This window comes from Lepus europaeus, chromosome 9, assembly GCF_033115175.1.
Source record: "Lepus europaeus isolate LE1 chromosome 9, mLepTim1.pri, whole genome shotgun sequence".
NCBI classification, from domain to species: Eukaryota; Metazoa; Chordata; class Mammalia; order Lagomorpha; family Leporidae; genus Lepus; species Lepus europaeus.
Genome location: NC_084835.1, coordinates 76,469,395 through 76,492,422, shown reverse-complemented (window position 1 = coordinate 76,492,422; position 23,028 = coordinate 76,469,395). Strand labels below are relative to the sequence as shown.

Here is a 23,028-nt window from a genome sequence, read left to right as displayed (position 1 = left end):
TGGCAAGACATGTCAAACTTCAATATTTAACTAAATTATAAAGAACAAATTAATCTCAATGCAGAAGGATGAAATCTATATTTTATTATGATATTGTTTATAGAAATTATGAGATAGTTAATTTAGTTGTAGCATATGTGAGTTTCAAATATAGGCTCATTCTCCATTTGAATATGGATCAAGTTCATTACAGTTACCATTTGAAAACCCTCTCTAGTAAGTCTCAGTAAAATCTGAAATAATACCCAAGTATCAAAAGCAAAATTAAGAGCCCCCTCCTTGAGCTCCAACTGAGGCAAATAAAATTTGGGATAGTAGTGCCTCTGTGAACTTTATTATTCCATATAATGTCAACTTTTGATTTCCCACATATGCATATCACTGAGACTGTTTTCGAAGCTATTTTGAAAAATCCTGTGAACCCTCAACTGATTAATTTACACAGGACTGTACCACGCAGCCTTAATTGAAGTATCTCTGCAGCACTCACAAAACTCAGCAGAAGAAACTTAGAAACACCTGAGATGGAGGACGTTGACATGTAAATAGCCTGCTAGCTACTAAAGTTTTTTGGTGCAGCTTACATTTTGCTTTAATTGTTGTGTAAAGATGATTCACTAACACCTATGAGGTTTGTTTTTAATTTATTTTTTAAAGACATCCTCCTGCCTCTGCCTCATTCCATGGTAGTTTCCTGCTTGAGTGTTTGAGTTAGTCTAACTCAGCACTTAACTGTTATCCTACCTAATGGGTGATAGTTGACATGATGGAAGTCTCTTTCAAATCACAGGATGTAGATTCTTTTTTTTTTTTTTTTAAGATTTATTTGCTTATTTATTTGAAAGTCAGAGTTACACAGAGAGAGGAGAGAGAGAGAGAGAGAGGAGTCTTCCATCTGCTGGTTCACTCCCCAGTTGGCCACAATGGCTGGAACTGTGCCGGGTCTCCCACGTGCGGGGGCCCAAGGACTTGTGCCATCTTCTGCTGCGTTCCCAGGCCATAGCAGAGAGCTGGATCGTAAGTAGAGCAGCCGGGTCTCGAACCAGTGCCCATAAGGGATGCCAGCGCTTCAGGCCAGGGCGTTAACCCGCTGCTCCACAGCACCGGCCCCAGGATGTAGATTCTGTTTAACTTCATGGGAGTCTCAGAGTTCTTCTGCATGCTCATCATCTTCTGTACATTTTTAAATTCTTAGTTGGCATCATAGAGCTTGTATGATGTGTAAAATATGGCAGAATAATTCGAACGAATGAAAAATATGAGAATTGTTTGCATTTTTGCAATATATGGAGATTCATTTGTAAATAGGTCACTCCTTTTCCTAAAAGTTTATAGTATGTTGTTTACAGATTAACACATGGTCTGTCACTAGACATGGACTTCAGATGAATTACTTTGGCATATTGAATAGTTTTGAAAACAATAATCTGTTCTCTAATTATTAAATCATGCTGGTGACAGTAGAAATTGGCATAGGTTCTTCCCAGTGTCTTTTTTAGTTAAACCTAGAAACTCGAGGTTGTTGCTAAAGTTGTTCGTGTGAAAGATAGAAAATATTTTTAACTTTGTGCTCTAGTCATCATTGAGAGAAGTGTCCACTGTAGCCTCTAGTAGAATTTCTAACCATTTTTTTTTTTACTTTTTAGCATTTTTTAAAAAAAACTGCTTTCTACATGACATACCATTACATTTTTTCTTTATCATTTTTAGAATATATTAAGGAATACAGCGTCATAAAGCTTAAAACACAGAATTTAAATATTGATTAATAGAAAAAATAAGTTTTTGGAAGAAAGCAAATTTATGTAGGATTTTGTGAAGCATGAACCTTCCTACTTATAACACTGTTGTCCTTAGTTAAGGTGTTTCTTTTAGAGAATGGCTACTTAGAGTGATTCAGGGTTTTTACCATTCTTGTCTTTTTGGATTTTTGGTGGGATGATAGCTCAAAGTTGTGTGTATACACTGAGGCCAGATGCCATGCCATCAGTGTGTCCTTGAGCTCTGTGTACTGCACTGAGGCCATTCACCTGATACATACTGCAGCTGAAAGGCATCTTCTGCTAGGCCAACCAGAGTGATCACTTTGCTAGGGTTTTGTGGTCTCTAGTGTCTAAAGAAAACAGTAATACTACACAAAAGGTAAGTGACAGCGTTCCAAGGCTTCATGGCATATTCTACCATATTAAGGTTGACTTGAGAGTCCAAGAGCCTGCTGTAATCATGACTCTTAACTCTTGATGTTTCATTTACTTTCCCACTGGTGACACCCAGGGGGAGGAAGATAGTAGTAGCTCATCAGTGTGTATAGTGTGGTTTCATAGAATACATCCAGCACACTAGACATTGTACAAAACAGTATTTTTGTGCATAGACCTCATGAATACTGACTGCTTTTCAAACAATTAAGTAACGTGTTCTCGGTGAAAATGTTTGAAAAACGTTAAGCATGAGATAGAGACATAAGGTAATATTAGTTGTGTTGGAATAGCTATTTTGGGGGAAGCAGTTTGGAGAGCATTATATCTTCCCTCTTCCCATTTCATTTTGTTTGTTTGCTTGCTTTTTGCTGTTGTATTGCACTCTATAGAAATAACAAATGGACATGGTGATGCAACAGGTTAAACAGACACTTGGGGTGCTGGCATTCCATATTACAGTGCCTGTAATCACATTCAACCTATATTTCCCATCCAGCTTCCCGCTAATGTGCTCCCTGGGAGGGAGCAGATGATGACTCAAGTACTTGGATCCCTGCCACCCATGTGAGAGACCCAGCCTTTGACCTGACCCAGCCCCAATGTTGTTGGCATTTGGGGACTGAACCAGTAGATGGAAGAGCTCTCTCTCTCACTTTGTTGCACTCCTTTGAAATAAATTAAAACAAATAAACTTATAAAAAAACCCAAATAACTGGTTTTGTCCCTTGGTTTTCAAGAGTCTGTGTTTTGTGAAATTGCAAAGAGGGTGAAGTATTTTGTGACCAGCCATACATTTCATGTGAGGTCACGTGAGGAAGTCTTTGAAAATTATTTTCAAAAATGGCCGTATAGGCCCACATTTTCTGTTTTTGTTAGCAAAAACAGATTTTGCTTAACTCTGCCTCTATTTTTGAATACACAAGTTGGTTCTAGTTTTTCTCTCTGACATGCTGTACTGTTATGGAAATTATTGTTAGAGAATTTTGATTTTTCTTTAGAGATTTTGTTTGAGGGGATTTGTGTTCAAAAGTAGAGTTTTGAGGTCAAAGGGTAGATAGAAAATTTTTCTTACAGGCATCTTGTATGATTTTTCATTCAAAAATTATTTTTAAAATGACACATATACGTGGTATATAGTATAATTGGATGCAATGTGTAATAAAGTGGGATAAATAGCATTTATATCTCCTTAAGTACTTTTCATTTCATTGTTTTGGGAACCTTCAAAAACTCTTTTCTTCTAGTCCTTTATAAGATATATAATAAACTGTTGTCAGCCATAGAGGAGAACTTCGTTATAGCGCTAAAAGTATGTTAGTTCTTTTCAACACCCCATCGCCATTTAATTTCATGGTGTTTTTTTTTTTTTAATTTAGTCTTTCTCTCCTGATGAAAACCACTCCTTATTTTATCATGTGCCATACATATGTTTTCCTTTATAAGTTAGGATCAATTCTAGTATGTTCAGGTAGTCATTTTTACCTTGCATTTTTCTGTTCTGTTTTAGAAGCATTTATTGCCAACCCCCTCATTTTACAGACAAGCAAATTAGAGCTCAGAGAGATTATAGGCTTTTCCCATGATTATAGAGCTCTTTAGGTTGTTAGTAGCAGACCTGGAATTAGAACTCAGGCTTCCTGATTTCTAATCTAGTTCGGGTGATGGTGATAGTAGAAACCCGTTATAGTATAACACAGAGAAGGCTGAAGGCTAATGGGAGATAACCTGAATATCCACATGTCTTGTATCAAGTTTGTCTTGGAGCTGGTCTTCCATATTCTCCACTTAAGACCACATTTGTGCAGTACTAGTTGTATTTGGGATTTGTGGACTATAAGTGTAAACAATACCTTCTATAATTTAAAAATATCTTTCAGTTGTTGTCACTGTTAGTATTTTGTGCATGCCTGCATACAAGCAGAAAAAATTAAAGGATTTAGAAGATAATATGTAGTCCTTAATATCTAACTTAACACTGTAATGAGCTGGATGGGGGGGACTCTTATAGTAGCACATTACTTGAAAATAAAAGAACTGCAATCATCAATTTTCAATCTGTCATGAATAGTGTATTGGGTGCTGTGAAATAGCAACTGTGCGGTGACATTGCAGAGAGAATCCTGGGCTGTTTTGTGTGGATGTCAAGAATGATATTCCTGTGTGTTTTGCATTGGTGGTCTGGGTGCTTAGATGTTTCACTAAGTAAACTCCTCCAAATCTGATCAACATAAATAGCAACCAGCAATTACCATGGATATTTTCAGTAATCCATTCATACTCACCACCTCTGGGCAGTGCATGATGATTATTTTCAGCTAGATGGAATTTGATTTAGATTAGTTTGCTTACTGATTAAGCCTTGTCTGCATTAACATGCTTGGAGGAAGCTATAGTACAGTGTCGTTAGATAACAGTGCTGAAATATCTTTTATTAGTTTAAGAGAACTATACAGCTGAACAACTGCATAATTTTAAATAGTAGGAGCACTTTTGTATGATATGATTTGTTGAGTAGCAAAGAGTTTTATATTAATCTGTTATGAAACCATTGGTTATTGGTTTTTGGTTTTATTTGTTTTCTTTACTTTAGGCAATCACTGTTATTATTGAATGTGTAAATGTTTTAAAATATTTGAAAGGTAGGTTTACGAACAACTTGTTTACACAGCCAGCCAGGACCTTGTACTTTACTGATTTTTCAATTGATTGTGGGAAATGGCACTAACCACAGAGATTGTTCTTTTGGATATTGATGGTAAACTCTAAGGAGGAGTGAGTAAGATTTAGCTATTTGCATAAAAGTGGTAGCTTTTTGTTTATGCATTTTTAAAGGACAATGAACTATATAATAAGATCAGTAATGGAACCAAGAACTTAATCTTTATTTTCAGGATAATATTTCAAACCTTATTTAATACTTGTACTTTTTTCTGTTCCTTTGAACATTTTTTAGATCTAGCTTTCTCAGTGTGTTGCTGCAAACTAAGATGAGCCAGTTTGACTAGACACATTTTTTTGTTGTTGTTGTTAAGTCTTTTTGGAGTTATTCATGGCTTTCAGTGATTTGAATAGCTGAGATTTGCTCATTGTCCTACTTGCAACCAGGGGATAGGCATTGTAGAAAGCAAGCCATGGTTCTACATCTACCACAAGCATATGGGCAAGCAGGGATCCAAATGGTTTAACATCCATGCTTTTATTTTTTTAAAAGATGTATACGTTTATTGGAAAGTCAGAGTTACACAGAGAAGAGGCAGAGAGAGAGAGAGAGGTCTTCCATCCATTGATTCTCTCCCAAATTAACCACAACGGCCGGAGCTGTGCCAATCCGAAGCCAGGAGCCTGGAGCTTCTTCTGGATCTCCCACGTGGGTGCAGGGGCCCAGGGACTTGGACCATGCTCTACTGCTATCCCAGGCCATAGCAGAGAGCTGGATTGGAAGTGGAGCAGCTGGGTCTCGAACCTGCGCCCATATGGGATGCTGGTGCTTCAGGCCAGGGTGTTAACCCACTGCACCAGAACGCTGGCCCAAATGTCCATGCTTTTAAGATCAGAGAGGCCCTTACTCTCTTTTCTCTCAGATTCTTTACTAAGTAGAATGAACAGTCAGTAAGTGAAGTGTACTTTATGTTAGGTAGTGAGAACAGCTATAGGGAAAATAGGGAGTATGTGTGCTTCTGCAGCTTATATATAGCCTGGTCATTAGAGGGATTATTCACAGGAGACAGCTGAGGAAGTATTGATGTTGGTGATGGCCAAAGAGCTGTAGATAGCTTTTTTTTTAAAAAAAGAATTATTTTATTTACTTAAAAGACAGAGTTACAGAGAGAGGTAGAGAGAGAAAGGTCTTCCATTTCATTGGTTCCCTCCCCGAATGACCTCAACAGCCAGAACTGAGCTGATCTGAAGCCCTGAGCCAGGAGCTTCTTCTGGGTCTCCCACGCAGGTGCAAGGGCCTAAGGAGTTGGACTATCTTCTACCGCCTTCCTAGGCCGTAGCAGAGAGCTGGATTGGAAGAGGAGTAGCTGGGACTTAAACCAGCGCCCACATGGGATGCCAATTTTGCAGGCTGGGGCTTTAATCCACTGCACCACAGTGCTGACCCCAAAAGAGTTATAGATATCTGAGGAAGAGCAAGTGCAAAGGCTCTAACATAGGAATCTGGTGGTAAAGGAGGACAAGGAGCATAGTTGACTGGTATAGGAAAAGCAAAGGGGTTAGGTCAGAGCAGTAATGTGCCATTATGTGTGGGGGCTATTGCATGGACGTGGCTTTGAATATGAGGTGGTAAAGAGTTGTTGGGGGAGGGGAATGGCACACAGCACTGTGGCATAGCAGATAAAGCTACTGCATGCAGTGTAGGCATCCCACACGGATGCTGCTTCAAGTCCATGATGCTCCACTTGCCATCCAGCTTACTGCCAATGTGCCTGGGAAAGCAGCAGAGGATGGTTCCAGTGTTTCACCCCACATGGGAGACCTGCACCCACGAGAGAGACCTGCCTTCTGTCTTTGGCCTGGCGCATTCCTGGCCATTGCAACCAGGGGGTGAACCAGTGGATGGAATACATCTCTCTTTCTCTCTCTCTCTCCGTCTGATTCTCCCACTCTGTAACTCTGACTTTCAGGTAAATAAATAAATATTTTTTTTAAAAGAGTTGTTGGAGGACTTTCAGCAGAGGAAAGACATGAACTGACTTTTTTTTTTTGGACAGGCAGAGTTAGACAGTGAGAGAGAGAGAGACAGAGAGAAAGGTCTTCCTTCTGTTGGTTCACCCCTCAAATGGCTGCTACAGCCGGCGCGCTGCACTGATCCGAAGCCAGGAGCCAGGTGCTTCTCCTGGTCTCCCATGTGGGTCCAGGGCCCAAACACTTGGGCCATCCTCCACTGCCTTCCTGGGCCACAGCAGAGAGCTGGACTGGAAGAGGGGCAACCAGGACAGAACCAGCGCCTCAACTGGGACTAGAACCCGGTGTGCCGGTGCCGCAGTCGGAGGATTAGCCAAGTGAGCCGTAGCGCCGGCCTCTGACTTTCAAAATGGGATTATTCTGGATGTTGTGTTGCGAAAAGATCAAGGAGATGAGAGAGGATGGGGAGACCAGTTAGGAGGGCCCTAATAATCCAGGTGAGAAAGGTTGGTAGAGTGGGCCAAGGTGGTAACAATAGAGATTCAATTCTGAGTTTTAAAAAAGTAGTAACTTATTGGGCCGGCGCCATGGCTCACTAGGCTAATCCTCCACCTTGCGGCGCCGGCACACCAGGTTCTAGTCCCGGTCGGGGCACCGATCCTGTCCCGGTTGCTCCTCTTCCAGGCCAGCTCTCTGCTGTGGCCAGGGAGTGCAGTGGAGGATGGCCCAAGTCCTTGGGCCCTGCACCCCATGGGAGACCAGGAGAAGCACCTGGCTCCTGCCATCGGATCAGCGCGGTGCGCCGGCCGCAGCGCGCCTACCGTGGCGGCCATTGGAGGGTGAACCAAGGGCAAAAGGAAGACCTTTCTCTCTGTCTCTCTCTCACTGTCCACTCTGCCTGTCAAAAAAAAAAAAAAAGTAGTAACTTATTGAATTGAAGTGGCATTCACATAATTTAAAAGTGAGCATGTTAAATGCTTACAATATCATGGCACTTAGCACATTCAGAGTGCTGTGCCAACACTACTCTATCAAGTTTCAAAACATTTCATCTCTTCGAAGTGAAACTCTCAGCCATTGAGTATTGTCTGCACCATCCTCCTTTCTTCAGGGTTCACAGATCTTTTGTGTCTGACTTCTTTGACTTAGCGTAGTGTTCTATAGGTCCATGCATGTTCTGGCTTCTATCAATTCACTTTTTATGGCTAAATGGTATTCCATTGTATATAGGTATATATCTACCATGGAACTTTTATCCATTCATCTGTTCATGTACTTTTTTTAACTTTTATTTAATAAATATAGATTTCCAAAGTACAACTCTTGGGTTATAGTGGCTTTTCCCCCCAATAACCACCCTCCCACCAGCAACCATCCCATCCCCCACTCCCTCTCCCATCCCATTCTTCATCAAGATTCATTTTCAATTATCTTTATATACAGAAGATCAATTTAGTATATACTAAGTAAAGATTTCAACAGTTTGCATCCACACAGAAACACAAAGTATAAAGTACTGTTTACATACTAGTTATACCATTAATTCACATAGTATAACACATTAAGGACAGAGATCCTACATGGGGAGTAGGTGCACAGTGACTCCTGTTGTTGATTTAACAGTTGACACTCTTTATTTATGACATCAGTAATCACCCGAGGCTCTTGTCATGAGCTGCCAAGGCTGTGGAAGCCTCTTGAGTTTGCCAACTCCAATCTTATTTAGATAAGGCCATAGTCAAAGTGGAAGTTGTCACCTCCCTTCAGAGAAAGGTACCTCCTGTTTGATGGCCTGTTCTTTCTGCTGGGATCTCACTCACAGAGACCTTTCATTTAGGTTTTGTTTGCTTGGGGTTTTTTTGTTTGTTTGTTTGTTTTTTTTTTTTTTTTGTCACAGTGTCTTGGCTTTCCATGCCTGAAATACTCTAATGGACTTTTTAGCCAGATCGGAATGCCTTAAGGGCTGATTCTGAGGCCAGAGTGCTGTTTAGGACATCTGCCATTCTATGTGTCTGTTGAGTATCCTGCTTCCCATGTTGGATTGTTCTCTCTTTTTTTAATTCTATCAGTTAGTATTAGCAGACACTAGTCTTGTTTATGTGATCCCTTTGACACTTAATCCTATCATTATGATCAATTATGTTCATGTACATTTGAGATGTGTTCAACTTTTGGCTGGTGTGAATAGAGCAGGTATGGACATGAATATATAATATATGCATCGTGTCTCGGCTTTTTGGCTAAGATCAAGTGTAATATATGCATATTATATTTTTTTGACAGGCAGAGTTAGGCAGTGAGAGAGAGAGAGAGACAGAAAGGTCTTCCTTCCGTTGGTGCACCCCCTAAATGGCCGCTGTGGCTGGCACGCTGTGCCGATCCAAAGCCAGGAGCCAGGTGCTTCCTCCTGGTCTCCTATGCGGGTGCAGGGCCCAAGCACTTGGCCATCCTCCACTGGCTTCCTGGGCCACAGCAGAGAGCTGGACTGGAAGAAGAGCAACCAAGACAGAACCCAGCGTCCCAACCGGGACTAGAACCTGGTGTGCCGGCGCCACAGGCAGAGGATTAGCTTAGTGAGCCACAGCACTGGCCTGTATATTATATATTATACTTTATAAAAAGTTCCTATCCTGATTTTTTTTTTAAGATTTTATTTTTTTTTTAATTTGTTTGAGAGGTAGAGTTAGTGAGAGGGAGAGACAGAGAGAAAGGTCTTCTATCCGCTGGCTCACTCTCCAAATACCTGCGATGGCTGGAGCTATGCCAATCCAAAGCCAGGAGCCAGGAGCTTCTTCTGGGTCTCCCACGTGGGTGCTGGGGCCAAAGCGCTTGGACCATCTTCTACTGCTTTTCTTGGCCAATGTAGAGAGCTGGATCTGAAGAGGAGCACCTGGGACTTGAATGGGCACCCATAAGGGATGCCAGCGCTGCAAGTGGATGATTAATCTACTGCACCACAGTGCAGCCCGCGGTATCTTGATTCTTTTGGATATATACCTGGGAGTGAAATTGAGGAGTAATATAATAATTTGATGTTTATCCTCTTGAAGAAATACTAAATTATTTTCATAATAACTGAGCCCATTCCCAGCACAATTCGCAGGGGCTCCAATTTTTCTACCTACTCACCAACACTTGTTATTTTACATTTGATTGTAGACATTTCAGTAGGTATGAAGTGGTAACTCCTTATGGATTTGACTTGCCTTACTTCAATTGTTAATGATATTCAGTATGTTCTCATATACACCATTTGAATGTCTGCTTTGGAGACAATGTCTATGCAATTCCTTTGCCCATTTTTAAATTGGGTTGTTTGTCTTTTGGTTTTAAATTATAAGAATTCTTTATATATTCTAGATACTAGACCCTTATCTGATACATAATTGGCAAATATTTTTCCAATTCTCCATATCTTGTCTGATCAGAATACTATAACAGAATACCATAGTTTGAGTGGCTTATAAACAGTAGAAATTTATTTCTCAAGGCTCTACAGCTAGGGAAGTCCAAGGTCAAAGAACTGGCAGATCTGGTGTCTGGTCAGGGCCTGCTTCCTGATAAAGGATCATCTTCTCACTATACCCTCACATGGTAAAAGGTGCAAGGGAGCTCTCTGAAGCTTCTTACAAGGGCACTGTTCCCATTTCTAAGGACAGAGCACTTATAACCTAATTTCCTCTCAAAGGCTCCACCTCCTAGTGCCATCACTTTTGGTGTAGGGGTAAACTGGAGGACACACAAGGATTCTTACCATAATAGATATCTTCTCATAATCTTGTTAATGATCTTTGATGCACAGAAAGTTTTTAATTTGATGAAGTCTAACTTGCCTATTTTTATGTTGTTCTTGGTGCAGGTGTTACATCTAGAAATCCATGGCCAAATCCAAGGTCATGAAGACTTACCACTCTGTATTCTTGTAAGAGTTTTTATGATTTTAAAACACGGTTACAGGCCAGCGCTGTGGCTTAACAGGCTAATCCTCCGCCTTGCGGTGCCGGCACACCGGTTTCTAGTCCCGGTTGGGGTGCCGGATTCTATCCCGGTTGCCCCTCTTCCAGGCCAGCTCTCTGCTATGGCCTGGGAAGGCAGTGGAGGATGGCCCAAGTCCTTGGGCCCTGCACCAGCATGGGAGACCAGGAGAAGCACCTGGCTCCTGGCTTCGGATCAGCGAGATGCACCGGCCGCAGCGGCCATTGGAGGGTGAACCAACGGCAAAAAGGAAGACCTTTCTCTCTGTCTCTCTCTCACTATCCACTCTGCCTGTCAAAAAAAAAAAAAAAAAAAAAAAAAAAAAAAAAAAAAAAGGTTACATTTAGAACGTTTATCTACTGTTAGTTAATTATTGTCTATTATGTTAGATGGAGGCCTAACTTCGTTCTCTAAATATATTTGAAGACAGAGGAAATGATGGATTTAATGCAGTGTGAGAAAAAGGATGATCCCCTGGTGTTTTGTCTGGGTACTGGGAAGGAGATTACCCACTATGTTATAGGACATCAGGAGCTTACTTTTGAGTCTGTTGAGATGAAGATCAGAGATGTTAAATTTAAATTTTTATTTATTCATTTTTCATTTTTATTTGAAAGAGAAACAGAGAAAGATTTGAAAGAGAAACAGGGATCTTCCATCACTGGTTCACTGCCCAAAAGCCCACAACAGCCAGGGCTGGACCAGGTGATAGCCAGAAGCCAAGAGTTCATTCTGGGCCTTTCAGGGTGGGAAGGACTCAGTTACTTGAGCCATCACCAGGATGTGCACTACCAGAAAGCTACAATTCGGAGAGAATCTGGAACTCAAACCCCAGTACTCCACTATTGGTTGAAAGCGTCCCAAGTGGCATCTTAAGTGCTGGGCCACAATGCCTGTTGTAAGGGGACATTTACATGTGGGTCTAGGATTTGGTGAAGGAGGCTGGGCTGTAGAGTGGGAAGCACTAAGTGAGCAAACATAAGTAAAGCCACAGCGGTGTGACGTCACTCGATAGCTGAGTGTGAGGAGGAGAAACCAAATAAAGCAAAGAAAGTTTAAATACCAGGTTTTTGAGAACTCCAGTGTTAGAACCTCAGAATTAAGAAGAGGAATGAGGAATAGAGACTGAGAGTGAACAGTGAAGTAGTGTAGAAATCAGGCAGGTTTGAATTCTTGGAAGGCAAATGAGGGAGTATTTTAAAGGGAAGGTTTTGATCATTTGTGCCTGGTGCCAAAGGGTTACTTGACATGAAGACCGAGAATTCACCATCGTATTTTGTAACGTTGAGGAGCCTCGTGTCTGATAAAGCTCTTGGAGATGTGTATCAAAAGCTTGATTTTATTCAAGTCTAGTGGAAGCTGGATGCAGATTGAGTTTTCCATTTAAAGAAAGGAGAGAACTTGGATGGTAATTGGAGAAGCAGAGGGGTCTCAACCAAGAGCCTTTTTAAAAGATTGGAATTAATATGTTTGTATGATGAAAACAAAGAATCCAGACGGGAGGGAGGAGGTGAGAGTGCAGAAGAGAGGTGACAGTTGCTGGGTCAGTATCTTGGAAGAGGGTAGAGAAATGAGACCCAGAGGGACTTGGGTATCTGTGTTGTTTGTGACAAGCCCTGAAGTTGTTTGTGTGGACCTGCACTTGGAAACCACTCTGATACATTTTGTTGAGTCACTCCGAAAACGGTTAAAAATCCTTCATTTCAGCTTGCTGATTTTATGTCAGCAGAAGGTTTTCTCTACAGAAACGGCAGAGAGGATAAAAATGAAACTCTTGTGGTGTTCGATGATGTAAACAGTATTTTCATTGCCGTAGCATCCTTGACAGATGGTTATCCAGTTTCCACAAGAATACTACTGCCACTCGCTTCCCCTAGATGAGGAAGAGATCACTGCCTTACAAAGTCTGCTGCATCTTTGGAGAGCTCTATCTGTTAAAAAGTGATTTCTTACAAAGTTTAGCTGAAGCATATGTTTCTAAAATTTTTACACACTGCTGCCATCAGCTACTGCACTAAGCAAGTGTAGTCTCTTATGCACTGAGGTCATTTATTTCATTTTTTTTGTTTGTTCCACTAGTATTTTTGAACCTTTGTCATGCACCAGGCCTTTTTCAAGGCACCAAGCATAGGTGGGCAACAGAGGAGCAAAATCCCTGTGGTAGGAACTTGCATTCTAGAGATCCTTCAAATACCTGAGCATAATCACGTCGCCTCTTTCAGCGTCTGCCCCAGGCTAAACATCAAACAATTTCTACAGAGGGAATTGAGCATTCTGGTTTACTCTTCCCTTTCAGATAAAGGAAACCAGGGTTCCCGCCACAGTGAACTTAATATGAGTGTGTCCTGCTGGATGCTACAGAGGCTTTCCTTTGCCTTTGAAGTGAATGCAGTACTTCTAGCGCAGTCCATGGTGGAATTGGCTTTATTTATGGCTGCGAATTCTGTTGCCTTCTCAAGACTGTAGTTAACTAAAACTCATGGTTGTTTTTCAGATGAACCGCTTACCATCTTGCACTTAGAAAATTGATTTTTGAATACAAATGTTAAAACTGTAGGTTAACCTTTTTTTTTAAGGTTCTAGCTTTGACACTATCTGGAGAGCCCACTGACATCCAAACACATAGTAATCCTAGGAAACAATACCAGTACTTACTTTAAATCCTCATTTGAACAAAGAGTTATATAGTAAAATCTATAGGCTTTAGATGGCATAAAACTGACATTCAAAACACACACACACAGATACACTCACATAATCCTTAAATTGTTAAATGATTAAGAAGCAATCAATGAATTTCAGCCTACGGCAACTTCCAGACACATGTTAAGACCATATTTCAATTCATAGCCCATGATTTTCTTAAAATAAAATCTCTTAATGTCAGAAAATAAAGAAAAGGCCTATTGTAGATATAGAAAGGTAAAAATAACAGAATTCGGATCATCCCAGCTTTGACTGTTTCGGATCCATTCTGAAGAATGTATTTCAGGGGTGGGCTTTGTGGCACAGCAGTTATGACACTGCTTGGGATCTGACACTGATACTCGAGTGCCTAGCTTCAAGTTCTGGCTCTGTTCCTGATTGTGGTTTCCTGCTACTACACACCTTTGGAGGCAGCAATTGATGGCTCAGGTGCTTGTGTACCTGTCGCCCACATGGGAGATCTGGATTGGGTTCTTGGCCCCAGGCTTCATCCCTGGCTGTTGCAGGCACTGGGGAGAGAACGAGCAGATGTGAGATTTCTCTGTTTCTCTGCTTTTGAAAATAAATAAAATAAATAAATGAAAAGAATGTATTTTTTACAAAATAAAAGCAGTTTTCAAGAATGTGCACATCTTACTAACACACATCTTTAGTTCTTAAAGTCTCCATTTCACCTTGTGGACTTCTAGGTCAGTAGACAATTGCTCTGTAAACCAACAGGATGTAGATAGAGCAAGGATGAATTTGTTTGGTGCTTCTTAATAAGAGAACAACTTTTTTCCACCTTCCATCACTTTGTGTTTTAAACCATGGCTCTGCAGGAGCCTAAAGTTTGCCTCTTTAGTTGTTCATTGTCCAGTCTTTTCTAGATCACTCTGGTTGGGATTTTTTCACCTATAAGGGAAGCACTGATAGCTTGATAGAAAAATTTTTCCTCCTCCAGTATGGGTTAGGTCCTTTTATGGATGTCTTACTTTGCTTTTTTTATTTTTTTAAAGTCTTTTCCAAATAAAATTACCTTTTATGCATATATTCATTCTCAGTAATAAAATAGGGGAGTGCTCATTGCTTTTGAAGAGTTGTGTTTTTATTCTTGGGCATGCCTTTCCTGCGCTTCTCTTGAAGTTAGTCATTCGTTGTGATAATGCATCATTTCACTAGGTTGAAGATTTTCATTAGGGTGAGGAAATATACTCATCAAATTTTAATTGTAGTACCTTTTAAATGGACTGCTACATGCTTCTACACTATTTATATGCTTTTATTATTTCCAGGTCAACTTTTTATTCCTGATGTCTGTAGTTAAAAAGTATAGGTGGATGCCCATGATAATGCTGCATCCTGGTGCCTGGGTTTAAGTCTCAGCTTCACTTCTGATTTCAGTTTCTTGCTGATATAGAGCCTGGGAGGCAACAAGTGATAGCTGAAGTACTTGGGTCCCTGCCACCCATGTATGAGACCCAGATTTTGTTCCTGGCTCCCAGCATTAACCTGGTCTTTTGGGAAATGAACCAACAGATAGGATATCTCTGTCTCTATATTGCTTTCTTTCTCTTCCTTCCAAATAAGTAAAATAATAAATAAATAAAATATTTTTAAAAATGTAGGAAATGACTTTCCCAAAGTTATTTTGTTTTAACTTTTAAACCGTCTAGTAGCGTTGGTTTTCAGATTTCATGGTGCTTAAAAGTTACCCCTGAGAAACTTGTTAAAAGGCAGTTTTGGGCTCCACTCCAGATTTTCAAATCTGGTCCTAAACATGTATATTCAAGTGATTTCCAATGCTTCTAATAAAGTTGATCTCCCATAATTACGTGTATGACCTTTGTTTGTATCTGACAGAACTCCAAATCTTGTTCAGTTATGTTTGTTCTATGTTTCAATAGTCAGGTCATAAAAGTACACAAGGAATTTTGGAGGTGTTAGATCTTGGAGTTTGTACATTTGCTCTTTCTTGCCTCATTATGTAGAGGCCTGCCTGCTATCTTTGTGTAGACAGATATCCCAGCCTTGAATGATCAGAGAATACCTGTGTATACTATTTTATACTTTTGTTTGTGTTTATTTTCTATGTATTTATTTACTTGAAAGATAGAATGACACAGAGAGACACAGAGAAAGAGATCTTACATCTGCTGGTTCACTCCCGAAATGGCTGCAACAGCCAGGGCTGGGCCAGGCCAAATCTAGGTGCCAGGAATTCCATCCTGGGCTCCCACATGGGTAGCAGAGGCCCAAGATCTTGGCCATGATCTGCTGCCTTCCCAGGTGCATTAGCAAGAAGCCATTTTGGAAGTAGAGCAGCTGGAACTCAAACCGGCACTCTGCTATGGGATGCTGGCCTTGCACGCAGCAGTTTGGCAGTTTAACCTGCTGTACCACAATACTGGCTCAAATTTTTGTTTGTTTTTAAACATCTGGGTATTTATTTAACCAGATGCTCAGATAAGGAAACTAGTAAGTTCTAATGAACTGCTAAATAAATTGAAACTAAGATTCTTCACTTAATTGGTGTAAAAAAATATTACAGCAAAGAAAATGGATTCTGAGTTCTGCTTCTCAGTTAATCCCCGGAGCTGAAAGCTCCTCCTTTCTGGAAATATCATTTACCCACCAAAGTCGTGGTCTGACCAAGGACCTTCCTGGAAGAGGGGAAACACCTACTAATGCTGACTCTGATTTTCTTCTGCCACCTGCTAACCTTCCCGATGTTCTTGTTTCATACTGGCACTTGATTTTAGTGTGTATTTTCAAACCCTACAAATCAGGGCCTGCTCATTATTACTTTGCCTTTCATTTTAAAGGTTAGCTTTAAATTAAGCATGCTTAAATTTAGCATGTGTTATAAATTTAAGAGGGTGTAATAAGGAAATTCTGAGGGCCTGGGAAGTGTTTGTTCTTGTACGTATATTCAACAAATGTTTGTTTTCTGCTGTGTGTAAGGAAAGTCACTGTGCATTGCCTTGGAAAATGTCAGTGCCCAGCTAATAGTTGTTAGTTGTGGTAGCAGAGAAAATAAGCATAATTTGTAGTAATCATTTAAATTATAAATGTCTCTTTGCAGAATTTTCTGGGACTTTAAAGGACAAGAAATAATGGGCCACATAAATGAATTTATAGGAGAAAATTTTCAATGGTGCTGAATATTTATTCTCCCAATTTCTTTGTGAAAGCAAGTCCTGCAGATTGTCACATTATGCATACATGTAATTATTCCTTTAGTTCAGTCACTTAGATCTGCTATGGCATCTTTTGTTGACTTGGTGACTTGTCATCCATTCTATCCATGTAAAAAACAAGTTTATTAAAGCATCTTGTTTCATTTATATTGCAGGAAAATGTTCCCTTATGGGGTAGTCTCACACAGACTGCTCCAACCGATAAACCTTCTGTATAGTATTCTCACCCCACTAATGATTAACCCATTAGTAGACAGCATGGATTCTCACCCCATAATAGTTTTCCATTTCTGAGTTCTGGTACTTGTATATTTAAATGTCCTCACTGTTTAGCCTACTTCAAGAAATGATTATAATGTATTATTTTTGAAAAAAATCTCATAAAAATGTAGGGAGTTAAGAATAGATGCATCCTCAGGCTGATTGTTGATGATGTCTGCTGGACACATGTGGACGCTTAAGTAACACCACGTTAAAATTTGTATGAAATGTCTTACCTTTGGCATGCAGATTAGCTATCTGTAAACGTATTTTGTTTGCATAGCATTTTGTACTTGTCAAGCAATTTTATTATTTTGTTTTAGCTCTCTGAAACTCTGTGAGTCAGGGAGAACAGGGCGCTTCTATTTTCATATAATGCTGAGTCCACAGAGCTGAAGTGATTCACTTAGACTCAGAAGATGAATAGGTGGCTGATCGGGGTCTGGAATTGTGCTGATTTCTGACCATTGTATAGGCTCCCTTCCCTCCAACCCATGACATCATGACATCAGTGCTTCAAAGAAAGTCTCCTTCTGCCTGAGTGTTTGAGACTCCTGTTACTTTCTCATGACCTCTGTGCTAGGGCTTATCTGCTTGTCTGGGTTTTCAAAGCCCATGTTGTCCATCAAGGTACACATTTTTTTTTCCATTTGTGTGCCCCAGAATACTTGTTGTTAAGTGAAGATCTAGCATATGAGAACTTTAGAGAGCAACAAAATTTGCATAGAAATAAACAGGATTGCATGGCTAATAGTAAGAGATTTTATTTATCAGGCGACTAAGAATTATGTTTAGTCTTTAAAATGGCTCTGCAACAGTGGAAATTCTGGGGCTGACATTGTAGTGTAGCCTGCAATGCCAGTATCACTCAAGGGAGCTGGTTCCTGTCCCTGCGCTCTACTTCTGATCCAGCTCTCTGCTAATGGCCTGGGAAAAGCAGTGGAAGATAACTCAAGTGCTTTGGCTCCTACCATTCACATAGGAGACCCAGATGAAGCTCCTGGCTCCTGGCTTCAGCCTGGCTCAGCCCAGACCATTGTAGCCATCTGGGGAGTGAACCAACAGTTAGAAGATAATTCTCTCTCTCTCTCTCTCTCTAACTCTAACTTTAAAATATATAATCTTTTTTTTTAATTAAAGTAGCTATTCTTTGTTGTGAATAAAGACACTCAAATGCATATAGATTTAAAGTGCTTTATCAAAGTCAGACCATTACAAATACATTGTGCTTAAAAATTCAGGGAAGTGAGGGACCCGATGAGGCAGGTGTGACTTAATGAAGAAGACCATTGAGCTGCTCAGCAATGTGGATGGATGAGAAGGAAAGAACAGCTTGCCAGATTTTTATTCAATACTTCTCCCGCATGTGGACTGTTTGGTGGCACCAAGTCCTGGGGATGCTTAAGTGCCAGAGTAAGGAACTTGAGTTTGCTGGTGAGGTGGAAGTCATATAGTATTGTGAAGGAATATTTAACAACTAGGATTCTGGAGATGATAATATGCAAGAGGCCAACCTTAATGTCTGAGCAGTAGATGAATAATATTATGTGTGAACTCAGTTGCATTGTGGACATATTGATCTCCCCTGGGATCCATCCCCCCAGATTATGCTATTCCCTACTGCTCCCACATCATCCATAGGTATAGGAAATGCCAGGTCCATCTCTGGATCTGGGGACATGGTACCATAGTCCTATTTCTCTGACCACCGCAGAATCCTGTGTATCAGTGAGATAAAATTTAGGGGAAATACTTTTCCTTCTCAACCTGTCTTTTGCCTGCTCTTCTCCTTCTGCTTGATACCTCTTTTCCTTTCCCCCCAAGGTTCTCCTTGTCAGTCATCCGCTTCTAGGCAGACTGGAAAGTAACCCGGCTCTAAGTGAAATTACTGAACTGCTGAATTAGTATAATCCAGAAGCATTTCCTACCCCTGGGCCTCCAGTCATGTTCGCTGATAAGCCCCATCGATTGTGTAAGGCAGCGTGAGATGAGTTTTCTGTTACATGCAGTGAGTTGCATCCTAACTGATAGAAGGTCTCACTGAAGGTCTCCATGAGGATGTGAGCACAGGCTTCCCAACTTGGGAAAATGTGACTGGTGGATGTGGCTGTGCTCAGGATGGCTCTGCTCTGGGGGTCTGCATTGCTGTGATTTTCTGCTATGGGCTGTAAAGGTGTGGTCATTTTTCTAAGGTCAGGACTGTGATCCTTATTTACCTAGTACTCTCAGTGCCTAGCATGATGCCTGACAAATTGGTTGATAGATTAAATGAATGAATGAAGGTAAACAAAAGCTTGGAGTTTTACTGAGAAGTAGGAAATGAGATCAAGGAGTGCATTATCTGTTGCAGAGAACAGCGTGGGATTTTTTTTTTTTTAAGTGAAGTAGTTAGTAATTTAGAAAGATGGAAATGCAATGCCAGCTTGCAAATTAATGGAAAGTATTTGGGTAGAAGGAAATGTTTAATGGATCTGTAAGATCACACTGTGTCGGGCTTCAAAAAACTGCTTTGGGAACAATTTTTTCTCTATCCTTAATTTTCACTCTCTCTCTTTCTAAATGGACCATGTTTTTTTCTAAATGCCTTCCAGAATATTTGGGTTTTGTTACAGAAATATATTGCAAGGTAGAAAGTACAGGGGAAAAAAATCACAGGCTTTTTCTAGGTCAAATCTTAATATAAAATCACCATGGCAGTGACTGATATGCTGCATGAAGATTACATCAAGTGTCCTTATATCCTGCCCAGACTGAGGGAAAGTGGTGTCATTAAAAACTCTCCCATGGGGCAGACTTTGCGGTGCTGCAGGTTAGTCATGACTTGGGACACCACTGCATCCCAGATCACAATACCAGTTTGAGTCCTGGCTACTTTGCTTCCAATACTCCATTCCCACTAATGTGCCTGGGAAGCACATTTTAACATGAGTACTTGTGCCTCTGTCACCCACATGGGATACCTGGGTGGAGTTCCAAGCCTCTGTGTTTAGCTTGGCCCAACCCCAGCTGTTGTGGGCATTTGGAGAATGAACCAGCAGATGGAGGATCTCTCCCTTTCTCTCTTGTTCTCTTGCTCTGTCTCTGTCTGTGTCTCTCCCTCTTTCCCTGTTGTCATTCTGCCTCCTCAATAAATAAAATAAATAAAATCTCTTTTAAAAAGCCCATCCATAAAAATGTTCAACTGTCACCTGCTAATAAAATCAGAGTGAGCATGCCTGGAGATCTCACTTTGTTCATCTTTATCCCATAGCCTCTTTTCTCAGAAAGCAGGAGCACGGAGGTCATTGAGAGCATTAGAATTTTAAAAACTGACATAAAATTGAAAGAAAATATACTTCCTGGGAGAGGGAGGATCCTACCTGAAAACATAGATTTTCATATATTTGAAAAATTCATGAAGTGTTATACAATCCTAGATTTGTGAAAAGGCAGAAGCAGCTTAGGAGGAAATTACTACTTTTAAATTGTGCTGAATATAGGACTCTTTTTTTACATAACTTTTTGGATTAGGCCATTTTATCAGCAAATTATGTAGTATTTTTTGATCCTAAGTGACACTGGATTTCTCAGATTCTTGGAACTGCTTATTAGTTATATGTCTGCTTAGCTGAGGAAATGATATAAAGAGCTATTCTCGCATTTTCTTTTCCTTTTTAATACCTGTTTTTTGTTTTCTTTTAAAAATTTATTTATTTTATTTGGAAGTCAGAGTTACACAGAGAGAGAAGAGAGACAGAGAGGGAGAAAGAGATCTCCCATTTGCTGGTTCACTCCCCAACTGGCCGCAGCAGCTGAAGCTGCGCTGATCTGAAGCCGGGAGCCAGAAGCTTCTTCTAGGTCTCCCACACGGATGCAGGGACCCAAGCACTTGGGCCATCTTCCACTGTTTTCCCAGGCCATAGCAGAGGGCTGGATCAGAAGTGGAACAGCTGAGACTCAAACCAGTGCCATATGGGATGCCGGCACTGCACGTGGCAGCTCTACCTGCTATGCCACAGAACCAGCCCAATTACCTGTTTTTTAAAACAAGGACTCTATTGAATAGATGGGTGTGTGTGCTGGCATATGTGTGTAATTCTAAATTTTTAATGAACTCAGTCTTTCAAAGGTAGTTCATCCCAACTTGGGATTCCTTAAGGTTCAGCCTCCTGTAAATTTTAATCCTTTTACTATTCTAAACCACTGTAACACAGGGCTTGCAGTTCTCACAGTCTAACTCCACTTTGGAAAGTCTTGGCAGAATTAAAGCTCTGTGTGCCCCTAAGGATGTAACACAGTTTTCAACTTCAATCACTGGGGACAGAGCCCAAATCCTCTCCTGCAGGGCTCCCTGGAAGAGGCCTGCTCAGCGGCCGTGCACACATCTGGATAGTCTCCATTTTCTCAGGAATCATGCCAATTAATTCTGGCTTCTGTATCCTGGCTAGACGTGGTATGATTACTTCACAGGTGTCTAATTTGGACGGGGTATGTGCCCATGTGTTTTAGAGCAGTGCTTGTCAAATTGTTATGTCAGAAATGCATTTGACATCATGGCCCTGCCCTTATATATGTATTTCACAAGATGTTATGCTTCCCTTTGACTGGCATATTCCATTTTCCACTCCATTCCTTTCCAAATTATACTAATAATACACTGCTCTCTGCATTTTGAAAAGTTGCATTCTCCCTGTTTTTTAGGTTACAGGGAGTACTTTTCCTCAGGGTCCCTCACAAGTGTTTTTGTCTTTCTGTCCTCTCGCAGTATGGACCTATGATGACCACTCATGGTCACCTACCCATGCCCACTGTCCCTCTGTTGGTGCTAGTGCAACCACACAGTCTGTGGGATGCTTCTGTGTACTACATAAGAAAGGGTTTTGCATGAATCAGCTCCTGTATGCCTCATAACCATCCGTGAGATGTGGGCACTGTGATTCTGTATCTGCTTTTTGTGAAAACTGAGACAGAGAGGGCTTCGTTATCCTTGCACAGAAGGAGCAGAGCAGGAAGACCATGCTTAATGTTGTCTTTTCCCAACAATTCTGCTTCACTGGTATGCTGATACTTCTGCAGTTCTAGATGTCCTAAAATGAGTAATAAGAAAGGTATATAAATTATGATTACTGACATATGAAGTAGAACTATTTAGATTTTATATTATTAATTTGTATTTTCAAAGTTATATCCAAGACTAGGGTCTGATATTCTTCTGTTTTATAAATTATAAGCTAGATTTATTAAGAAAAATGAAGTTTTAATATTTTATTTTTGTTTCATATTTACCAAATACTCCAAAGTAGAATTTTTTCAAAAATTTTTGATAATGTCTACAATTAAAACACATTTGCTTAAGTTTAAGTAGACTTTTATATTTAAGTGATTATGTTTTGTTTGTGACCTTAAACCTTTTTACAACTATAATTTAAAAGTATTAAACTGAAAAGTGAAATGAGCCAGATACAGAGATACAAATATTGTATGTTCTCTCTCACATACGGAAGCCAGAACAAGTTGATCCTGAAGAAGGTAGTAGAGTAGCAATTACTAGGAGGTAGAGGTGGGAGGCAGGGATTGAGGAAGGTTAGATAACAGGTACCAAAATACAGTTAGTAGGAGAAATAAGTTCAGGTGTTTTAAAGCACAGTAGTGTGGGTATAATTTATAGCACCCTAATACACATTTTATAAAGAACTGAAAGATAGGGTTAAAGTCTCCAAACACAAAGAAATGATAAGGAGATGGAAATGCTCCTTACCTTGATTTGATCATTGCGTATTTTATACATGAATTGAATGATAACAGCATACCTCATAAGTATGCATAGTTATTTTTGTTATTATTTAAAAATAATAAAAATTAGAGCCAGCATTGTGACACAGTGGGTTAAAGTGCTACGTGTGACCAGCATGCCATATCATAGCAGTTGTTCAAGGCCTGGGTGTTCTGCTTCTAATCCAGTTCCCTGCTAATGCACCTAGGAAAGCAGCAGAAAATGGCTGAAGTGCTTGGGCCCCTACACACATGTGGGAGACCTGAGTGGAGTTTTGCTCCTGGCTTTGGTCTTTCATAGCCATGGTTATTAGGGCCATTTGGGG

At 40.4% G+C, this 23,028-nt stretch overlaps 1 protein-coding gene across 1 annotated transcript in view; it reads left to right on the top strand.

The window, feature by feature from the left end:
* Positions 1 to 23,028, top strand: part of CDH2 (cadherin 2) — a 241,746-nt gene that overhangs the window by 31,644 nt on the left and 187,074 nt on the right. The window lies entirely within an intron of this gene.